This window comes from Mustela nigripes, chromosome 1 (genome assembly GCF_022355385.1).
Source record: "Mustela nigripes isolate SB6536 chromosome 1, MUSNIG.SB6536, whole genome shotgun sequence".
Taxonomy (NCBI): Eukaryota; Metazoa; Chordata; class Mammalia; order Carnivora; family Mustelidae; genus Mustela; species Mustela nigripes.
The window spans coordinates 166,004,537-166,015,338 of NC_081557.1; the positions used below are offsets into that span (position 1 = coordinate 166,004,537).

The 10,802-nt window shown below is 39.2% G+C and overlaps 1 protein-coding gene across 1 annotated transcript in view; it reads right to left on the reverse strand.

The window, feature by feature from the left end:
- Nucleotides 1–9,576, reverse strand: part of SLC9B2 (solute carrier family 9 member B2) — a 51,078-nt gene extending 41,502 nt beyond the window's left edge. The window contains exon 1 of the mRNA XM_059394837.1: nucleotides 9,416–9,576. The gene's annotated coding sequence lies outside the window, so the exon portion shown is untranslated. The remainder of the gene's footprint in view (nucleotides 1–9,415) is intronic.
- Between the last annotated feature and the right edge of the window lie 1,226 nt (nucleotides 9,577–10,802).

Sequence of the window (10,802 nt, forward strand, 5' to 3'; positions counted from 1 at the left end):
AACTCCAGGTGGTGAAGTGTCACAGTTCTGTGTGATGAGATATAATTGAGAGTCCCTGGGTAGGGCTTTCATTCCCAGACAATAAAGCAAGGCTTTTTGAGGATCATACTGTTTACTCTTTGCCTTTTAACATTTCTCTTTCTCCTCCCTAGAATGTAGATATACCATCTGGAAGGCCAGTGGTCCTCTCTCAACCATGAGAATTAAAAGCCCTGCACTAAGGGTGATAATTAAGATAGGAAGAGCTGGTTCCTTGATGATATCCTTGAATTGCTCCATCAATCTAGGATGCCAAACTTTGATGCAATTGTTGAAATCACTGTTAGTCAAGTATTCTTTTTACTAGTAATCAATCTTACTTCAAATGCAACAAGTATGAAGATATTTTAATGGAGGTATGAACTATAAACCCTGGTAGAAGCAAAGAGAAAATTATGTGGGAGAAGGGATAATTGAATTCAACACATACCTAATATGTCCTACACACTACACTAGGCCATAAAGACAAGGATTAATTAGACAGGACCCCTGCCTCAAGGAATCATTTTCTATTAACAAATTGCCAAGATGTTTGCATTTAATATTCCAATGAAAATTATATCCTTTCCATCACTACCACCATCATTATCACCACAACCACTATTTTTCTTCCTTATAAAATACAATGTTGGCCAGCTTGGCATCTCAAAAAACCTTCAGTTTGATTTTTATTATATATCATATATAACAAATTCATGTATGTATAATTATATATGTGTGTATAAATGCAGATATGATTTTTAAAATTTATAAACTCATTCCAAAATTTAGACTCACAATTAGAAAGAATGGCATTTTGACAGAAAAAAATGTGGGGTTCAGAGAACCCTTGTCTTAAAGGTATGGAGGTATGGAAGCCAGGGGGATGTAAGGGGAAACTTTGTTGCAGCATGTACTGGGAGGCTGAGAGCAATGGGAAATGAGGCTGGAACGTCAGGATATCACATCCCAAACAACGGCACTTGGCCTTTACTCTATGTAGACAATGACCCCTCATATCGTAAGTGGTGATGTCTGCTGGGTCTGGAGTTGAAGAAAGGTGGGTCTATAGTCTAGTTCCATCATATACCAAAGTTCTTAGCCTCCTTGTAACTAATTCCTTATCTATAAAATGGAGATAAGAGTGGTTCCAACCATGCATATAGTAAACATTCAATAGTGTTGGTTATGAGCCACTCAAATCCTTTTCCCTAATTAATATAAATCTCTAAGATTCTTTTTGCTTTCCTTATTAAGCAGGACAGGGCCCCCCCATCCCACCCCACCCTGTCTTGCAGAATTTACTACTTAATCCCATTGATTTTCTTTGATGATGCCTTTTACCTCTTTATTTCAAGGCTAGCTTTTGATTCATCGTTGTTTCTTCTCTGTCTTGCTAGCAGAATTATACAAGAACTCCTGGGCAATGCCACTCGAATCAACTCCTTTATTAAATTTCCAAAATCAGCCAATTATGCCATTTATGAAGAATATTTTTAAATAGCTAACAAGTTCTAATAGACATAAACTATTGGCTAAATTGGAGCCTTGAGAATTTACCTTATTAGTTATTCTACTCTCTTTTAATGTAAATAACCCAAACTTGGCATGTTGCACAATTTATGCAATTTGTGGGAATTCCGAGTCTTGACATTACAATAGTGTATCCCCTACCATGAAGACAGTTTTAGCAAAGAAATCTGAGAATATGCAAAAATGACCTTTTAAAGAGTCTAAAATATGTCATGAAATCAATTAAAAAGCACCAAGTTTATACTCCTAACTTATGGAGAAGCTCTCAGAGTCCACTAACTCTCAACTCAAATGACTTTGCTCATCTGGTTTCCAAACCCACAGAAGATATGATTTATAAGTTAAAATATAGGAAGAGTTTGCGATAGGCAAACTGAGAGCAGCATGAGTGATAGCTGACAGGAAGGAGACAGAAAGATAGAAATTTAAGGCTAAAAATATAGGGATAAATATCTTTTCTGTATTTGCAGCTTTGGTCTGCCAAGCTTCTTTCTCCCTGGCTTTTTGGTTCTAGCATATTATTTTCTTTTGTATAATCCCCATCTCCTCTTTCCTCCATCTATGTGGTTCATTTGAAACTCATGTCCTCCTCACCTTCCCAATCCCCATGCTTTACCAATGCTCTGAAGATAAGGACAAGCCTGGCCAATGAGGGAACTTCTTTCCCAGTCACAATGATTGTTTTAGGCATGAGAATGTGATCCACACCTGGCCAATGAGTCAGCTTTAAGGTGTTCACTGGAACCACTGAGAAAGAGCTTTCTTTTTGTTGGGTTTGCTAAGCCCAGACTCACTATTGGCAATCCTTGTGATGTACAGAGAAGCCTTCCAAAGAATGAAGTGACTTAATATGGAAGGAGAGAAAGGGAAAGCCTCAAATTGATAACCACATTGTTGATATACCTGGAGGCAGCTCCTTTTCAGTTATAGCTAAGCCAATAAATTCCTTACCAGTTTGAGTTGGATTTCTGTCACTTGCCACCAAATGAATTCTCAGTAAGAACCTTCATACCTGAATTACCCTGAAGGATCCCCTGTATAATAACAGATGTTTAGGAAGATGATTTTACATCTTCAAGAAAATGAAAGGAAAAAATGATGTGCTAATATTTTCTGTTTTAGGAGTCATTAAAGTATATAGTATGGCTTAGAAATGTAAAGAGAATGTTTAGAAAATGTGGTATTCAATAAAATAGGTATCAGTTATCCAGAAAGTTAATTTAAAAGAAATACTTAGGGGCACCTGGGTGGCTCAGTGGGTTAAAGCCTCTGCCTTAGGCTTAGGTCATGATCCCAGGTCCTGGGATCAAGCTGGAGGTGCTTGGATGTCTGGAATAAAAAAATAATAAGTGGGGAAATATGGAAAGACTAGATGGTTTCCTAGTAATTAAGAATCACAATTTAGGGCGCCTGGGTGGCTCAGTGGGTTAAGCCGCTGCCTTCGGCTCAGGTCATGATCTCAGGGTCCTGGGATCGAGGCCCGCATCGGGCTCTCTGCTCAGCAGGGAGCCTGCTTCCCTCGCTCTCTCTGCCTGCCTCTCCATCTACTTGTGATTTCTCTCTGTCAAGTAAATAAATAAAATCTTTAAAAAAAAAGAATCACAATTTAATGGGATAATAAAAGTTGGAAAGGCCTTTAGAAATTACCTGGTTCAATATCTTTAATATTTGTATGAGAAAACTAAAGGCTAGAGAAGCTAAATAACTATTTTCAATAAACACAGCCAGTATAAGCCAAGTATCATAGTAAAACTGTGTAAAAATTTGTGAAATGAGAGAATTCTTTAATCTGTATCTTTGATTTCATGTAATTTCTACCAAATCATTGCATTATATTTTATATTTTTGCTGTAACATTTTGTTTAGAATCCTACTCATGTATAGCCATAATTAATTGTAAGTTTGGAAACATATCCTATAAGAAAATATTTTTATTTTCTATCCTGTAATATCTTTAGCTTTACTCTTTCTCATTGTTACGACTGCTATACAGTTTATTTTAAACAACAAAATTTACCAAACCATTTAGGTTGCACAACATTGGTGGCAAAATAAATGAAACAGGAACTTTTAATCTGTACTCATGACAAATATTATTTACACATTATGAATTATTAATTAATTGGCTAAGTGGCAACTTGCCATTTTAATATACCTTAAGATTCTAAGGATTAAGGAACTCTTATTTTTAAATCAGTTAAACTAAGATATTTTGACATATTTTTGTATATAAAAAATGTTACTGAGAAGTAAGAAGGCAAAGCACATTTTAGATAAATACTAAAAGTGTCTACAAACAGAAGAAAAATTTTTTTCTGCTCTCAATCAAGATATTGCATTATGCAGACCAATACACAACAATAAACCATATTAGAAAAAAGTTATCTCATGTCAAATGGTAGAATTTTATAGATTTCATAATTCAGTAAATCATGTTAATTTAATTAAAGTTCTGTGACACAAATATAGATTTCAATAGAAGAATGTGTTTTGAACTAAGCCAAAGGATGTCGCTGTTATGACTGTTGTGATTCCCCACTAACAGGTCAAGAGTTTTCTAAAAACATACGCAAAGGTTGTTGGCCACTTATGCCTCTCTTTAACATTCCCAGTATACAGAATTTTCTACAGAACTGACCTACATGCTTAGAAACCATATTGGCTTAATTTGCACTTCATGTTGCAATACCAGGGACATATGCCACCCAAATCATAGAGCTGTGGACTTGAAAAGAACAGTCTCCTAAATCCTTCCTCTAAACTTGAGAGAAAATTGTAGATCAAGAATAACAGATCAAGAATATGAATGATTATGCATATATATATGTATGTAAATAAATTGAAAAAGCCTGTTAATAGTAGTTGCCTTTGGGGAAGGAAATGGAATTAGAGGGAATTTCATTTTTATTCTCCATATTTTTGCATTGTTAGGATGTTTATGATAAGAAGATTTTCTTATGCAATTCAAAATACATTTTTAAAAGCTACATAATTCTTAAACTTTTAGTGAAAAGAAAATGATACAGCTTTCCTCAGTAATAATATTTTTCAGAGATAAAATCTAGTAATTTTATTTTAGGTAACTCAATCCCGATGCTACAATTTAAGGTATTTTTTTGTTTGTTTGTTTGTTTTTGTGTTTTTCTAAGAAGATGGAGAAGTGCCTAACATCTTCTACAGCAGTTTTAAATATTTTTTAAATAAAGAAATATTTCATCAAATAAAACCTTATCCTGAAATCTAACACATAGGACCAATAAAGATGGAGCTGCAGGAGCCCTGTCCACTGACCCCTATTCCTCCTGGCAAGTGAAGCACATTTTGAAAACCACTTTTGTAAATATGTTTTCACATATAGAAAAATGTCTGTTAAGTCAGCCTTCTCTTTTGTGGATTATTTTAATAATCTAAATGTTTAAAAGTGTTTTCTGTAATATTCTAGAGGAAATAAAAGAACTCTCAATTTGTGAATGTCCACAGGCTCTTGGTCAAGTAAAATATGCTTATTGCTATCAACTAACTTACTGTAAAGGAGTCATTACACAGATAAAGGCTGGTAATTCTTGTTATTTTCTCTGACCTGGGGACAGACCAATACTTAATGGGGTAATCTTAATGAGAATTTATATACATGGCTAGAGTACTGTATGGGCTATAGTCATACATTTGAAAGAACACCTCCACAACTCTTTATTAAGTACACTGTAATGACAATAAAAACTCCTACCTTTGTTGTTTATCACTTGTTTTGAAAGTGGAGTTTCGCAGTCTGATATAGTGTCTGTGTGCAACATACAGAAACCTTCCAGTTTCTGGATTCTGCTAATCAACTTTGATCTCATGTTCATTCCCCAAAAGGATACCTACCCAGCAGTGAGAAATTCAGGTCAAGTGAAGGTCAAGTTAAAATTTCCTTGCATTAATTACTAAAATGACTAAGAATGTTTCCCGGAACAGAATGACCTTATCTGAAAGTGTTAGGTGTGCCGACCACACAAGACCAAGTAATCAAAGGAAAACAACTGCTGTTCTATTTGGTTAGCTGGTACAGTGATTTGATTGAATCATTGTGAAGTAAAACACTATGTAATGAGATATGAAAACAAGCAAATTATTCTTAGTGAGAAGGGACCCAACACTTGCTTCTCTGCTTTCTAATTCCTTTCCCTACCAAGGACAAATGCATTTAATTCAAAGTTTTTTTTTTGTTTGTTTTTTGTTTTTTTCAGGGTTTATTTTTTTTATTTTTATTTTTAATTAATTTTTTATTTTTTATAAACATATATTTTTATCCCCAGGGGTATAGGTCTGTGAATCACCAGGTTTATACACTTCACAGCACTCACCAAAGCACATACCCTCCCCAATGTCCATAATCCCACCCCCTTCTCCCAAACCCCCTCCCCCCAGCAACCCTCAGTTTGTTTTGTGAGATTAAGAGTCACTTATGGTTTGTCTCCCTCCCAATCCCATCTTGTTTCATTGATTCTTCTCCTACCCACTTAAGCCCCCATGTTGCATCACCACTTCCTCATATCAAAGAGATCATATGATAGTTGTCTTTCTCTGCTTGACTTATTTCGCTAAGCATGATACGCTCTAGTTCCATCCATGTTGTCGCAAATGGCAAGATTTCATTTCTTTTGATGTAAAATACTACCTCTAGGCCTACTGAAATCAGAATTTCCAAAATTCAATCTCCCCAAGTGTGGCAACGCAACCTATTACCTATTAAGAGCCATTACTCAGGTATGCCAGTGTGTACCTTCTCCACCCCTAGGGATAAATCATGCTTGGTCTAAATCGATCTCTGTGCCACCATTCCTTTATGCCAGCTGTTGGCTTAGGGCTGAGCATGATTTTCTTATTGCCAACAGAATCTGCGGGCGAGGCTGTTGGGCACCATTGGATGAGGAGAGAAAAGGAAAAGTGCATGTAGGGAATTCTATGCACATTTACATTAATTAGAATATAATTAGCATAGTGCTGCAAAAATGTGGAGCAGTCAGAGGAAGATGGAGATGAAAACCCTGAATGTAAATCCTTGTGTCACTGCCTCCTGATTGGGCCATTTGGGGCAAGTTAGTTAGCCAGTCTGGATAGGTTTTTTTTCCCCAACTGTAAAATGGTGATAATGCCTCTGTCACAGAAAATCCTAATACAGTATTAATTGAGTACTCCCCGTGCTTTATCTTCCTTTCATAAGATTTTCCTTGAGAAAAAAAGCATACATATACTGTACTGAAAAGCACAGATAAGAGTGCCAAATTCAAGCCTTTTAATCTGAACTAAATAAATAAAAATCAATAAAATAAAAAATAAATAAAAATAAATTTAAAAATAAATAAAATAGAAAATAAATAAAATAGATTTCTAAAAAAGGTAAAGAGATTTTATTATATGGATAAGAGACACTCAATGACTTTAGAAGGCTGTTAAAAACTCTTTAAAGTTTCTCATAATTGTACTCTTAACATGTGTGACACATAACTACAAAACACTTAGAACACTCCCTCATTACACAAGTGCATATATAGGTAGCTCTGTTTCCCCATATATAATGTTCTGAGGCTTTGTGTAGAGAAAGCTATAAATCCTTTTCTCTCAGAGGAACGATGTGTTCTATCATTAGTGTTTGTGTGCTGACCAAGATTCGCTGGCCTACCAGGTATCAACAAGGCTAGAAAATACTAAATAGATATTCAACAATCCTTTGTTACGGAACATACTCTGTAGAAGTTTTAAGTGAAGCATTTTATGTTACATTTGTAGAGCAGGAGAATTCAGAGTTAACCTAGTCAGAGGGTAACAAACTCAAATACCTTCAGGGGCCAAACTCAAATGTGTGGGGGTGGTCTGTGGCAGCTGCAGAGGGTGGAGCCCAACTGAGGGCATTCACATCACTGCAAGCCCCTGAATTAATCTCATGGTTTCATTTCCCATCTAAAGAAATGGGAGAGAGGGGTGCCTGGGTGGCTCAGGGGGTCAAAGCCTCTGCCTTTGGGTCATGGTCCCAGAGTCCTGAGATTGCCTGCATCTGGCTCCCTTTCCTCTCTGCCTGCCTCTCTGCCTACTTGTGATCTCTGTCTGTCAAATAAATAAATAAATAAAAATCTTAAAAAAAAAAAATGGAAGAGATTTGCTATGTGACAGAAACCACATAGCAAACATATTAATCAGTCAGTACAGGAAATTGAAGCCACTTCAGGTATTTTAAACAGGAAGAGGATTTACACAGGGAATTAAGTGAATTATTTAAAGGCTAAAGAATGTTGAAAGGGCTAGAAGTGCAGGTTCTAGACTGGGCCTCCAGGAATGACATCTAGAACACTAACCAATGAGCCACTGAAGAATTTACTATTTTTGCTACAATCCGAAGGGCTGGCAAGGATTATGGAGTTCAAGAACACCACTGTAGCTGTGACTCCAAGGAGCTGGGATCTGGAAGCTGCCTGGACAAGGAACATAAGGTTCACCACTTCCCTCAACTGCTTCTTGACAGCCACAGAGCTGGCGATATGACATGACAATGCTGAGTCTGGTTGTCACTGCTGCTGTTCAGTCTCTCCCCATACCCACAGTTCTGAAGACAAGGACTGGCATCTCCTGGACCTTCCCTGCCAATAGCAAACAGCCAAAAATAGCAGGGAGCTTGCTTGTACCTCACCTCTGCTTTTGAAATTTCAGACAAGTTCATCTACTTGCCAGACCCTAATTTTACACCTAGAGCTCTAGCTGGAATGGAGTCTAGGAAGTGTTTTTAGTTTTCCAGTTTGTTCTGTACATGAAGGCATACTAGATGCAGGTAGGAATGGATGTGAATGCCAACCCTCTATATGCAGCACAGCAATTTTTAGAGTAGCTCCAAGACAGACCTACATCACAGACTTTTTCCCACTTCTATAGAAATCCTTAAAAAAAAAAAAAAAAAGCAAAACTCTAGTCAATAGGGTTATAATTCTAAAGATATTAATATTCTAGAAAATATATTATGTGAATCAGCCACTTTGCTCACATCAGTAGTATAGCACAAATCACAGTACCTAATCACTTAAGTATATTCTGATTCACTGGATTTTGGGGTGCCGAATGGCAGAAACAAATAATTCATATTTGTATTTCTTGTTCCTATGTCTACTTGGCCCAGAGAAGACACACAGGTATTTGCTAAAGCAAAATGTTTCAAGAGCGCCTGGTTGGTTGGTTAAGCATCTGCCTTAGGCTCAGGTCATGATCCCATGCTCCTGGGATCAAGCCCACACTGGGCTCCCTGCTCAGCGGGGAGTCAGCTTCTCCCTCTCCCTCTGCCTGCTGCTCCACTTGCTTGTGCGCGCGCTCTGTCAAATAAATAAATAAATAAATAAAGTCTTAAAAAAAATAGAGTGAAATATTTCATTCTTAGAAACAGTAAGCCAGAACTTTATGACAGCAGTTTTCAGCAGCAATAACGTCAGGTGGAGTTCCCCTTATAGAGTGGAGGAGTGGGGTGTCAGTCTTTCAATGAAAACAGAGATTAACCAGGCTAAGGAAGGTAGTTGTCTTCTCTCTGTCCACTGGTGTCCGTTTCTTGACAGGAGGCTAAAGGAAATGGTGGCTTTCTGATATTAATCTTTTAGGGCAACAAATCACCAGAGTGGAGGGCGAGATAACAAGCCGATGGCTGATAAGTTTTAAAAAAAGCCACAGGCAGTGTGCACTTTGAGTAGGTTGTATTTTCCACTCAGTAGGATCTGGTGGTTCTCAGCTTTTCGCGATGCTAACGAAGCCCACAGTAGCAACACCCTCCAGTTCTTTTGAGAACTAGAACACAAACAAACAACAAAAACTCGCTCTGGGCCCTTAGCATCTTCTGAGGGCTACTCACCTCGCGGTCTCCAGCGCAGGAAGGGTGGGAAACAGGGTAAAATGCCTGCGGAGAAGCCCGGTCCAGCCAGGCGCGCAGGGTCTCCAGACAGAGCATCTCCCCAGGCGGAGCCCGAGGCTGCGAAATATGCAAATATCCGGGCGCTGGGCGTGCCGGGGGCTTCCGAGGCTCCGCCTTCCCCGCACGCGCGGAGCGGCCCGGCGGAAAGAGGTCTGGCCAGGTGGCGCGGGAGGGATTCCTCCGGGCCCAGCGCGGCCGCCCCAGGCGCCCTCTGCCTTTCCAGGCCGCGAAGCCTGGCGGACCATTGGCCCCCTTCCCGAGACCTCGGTGCGGCCCCGCTATGTTTCAGTCGTGGGTTCTGGCCTGGCGGACCGCGGGTGCCCGGACCAGCGCGTCCCCAGGAAAGGTCGCCCCGCGAGCTCGGACCGCGGCGACGACGAGACCCTGGCGAGTGCGCGCAGCGCTGGCTCTTCCAGAGCCAGGGGTGGAGGCCGGACAGCCACTTAACGACGTTTAACGTTCCCTAAAACGACTTCTACATTTTGGGTTTTAGCTCCACCTTTCAGATGTGCTTTTTAGAAATGTCTTCGCAGAAGCGGTGGGAAGACAGGATTCTTTGGGTGACCCAATTAGGTGGGATGAAGGACTCCCACCCCCCCCTCGCTTCTTTATTGCTTTTTTAACACCAGCCCGTCTTACTGTATCATTTCAGATTTTAACCTTCCCGTCAGCAGTTTCTTTTTTCCTTTAAAATTCCTTCCAGAGGCACCTGGGTGGCTTAGTTGGTTAAGCGCCAGCCTTCGGCTCAAGTCATGATCCTGGAGTCCCGGGATCCAGCCCGGCATTGGGCTCCTTGCTCAGCAGGGAGTCTGCTTCTCCTCTGATCTCTCCCCTCTCATGCTGCCTCTCTCATTCTTTCTCTCTCAAATAAAGAAATTAAATATATATATATATATATATTAATTCCCTTCCATTTCTGTCTTCCTTTCCTTTATATTTCCGCTTTTCAAGTGAGTGTGTGTATATGCACATGCCTCTTTCGGGGTAATTTTCATTTACTTCAGGAATAAAAATCGTCTTACCTGTTTTTCACTCGTTGGGTCAGTTTTAATCACCACTTTTAAAGCAAGAAGGACAACATCAAGGCGATGTCTCCACCAGATAGAAACCACTCATTCTTGTCTCTCAGGCCCTCCTTTGTGAGTCGTGTGGGTTCATGAACCCAGGTCCATCTAATAATGTTCAGGGCATCTAAAGTGATTACTGTATTTTCGTGAACTGCTCTTCCTCTCCTAAAGCTTGCAGAAATTTCTGGAGGTATCCAGCTTCCTCTTACCACAGGAATGAAATATATTTTTCCTTTTCTTTCAGTCATGTGCTCTTCATT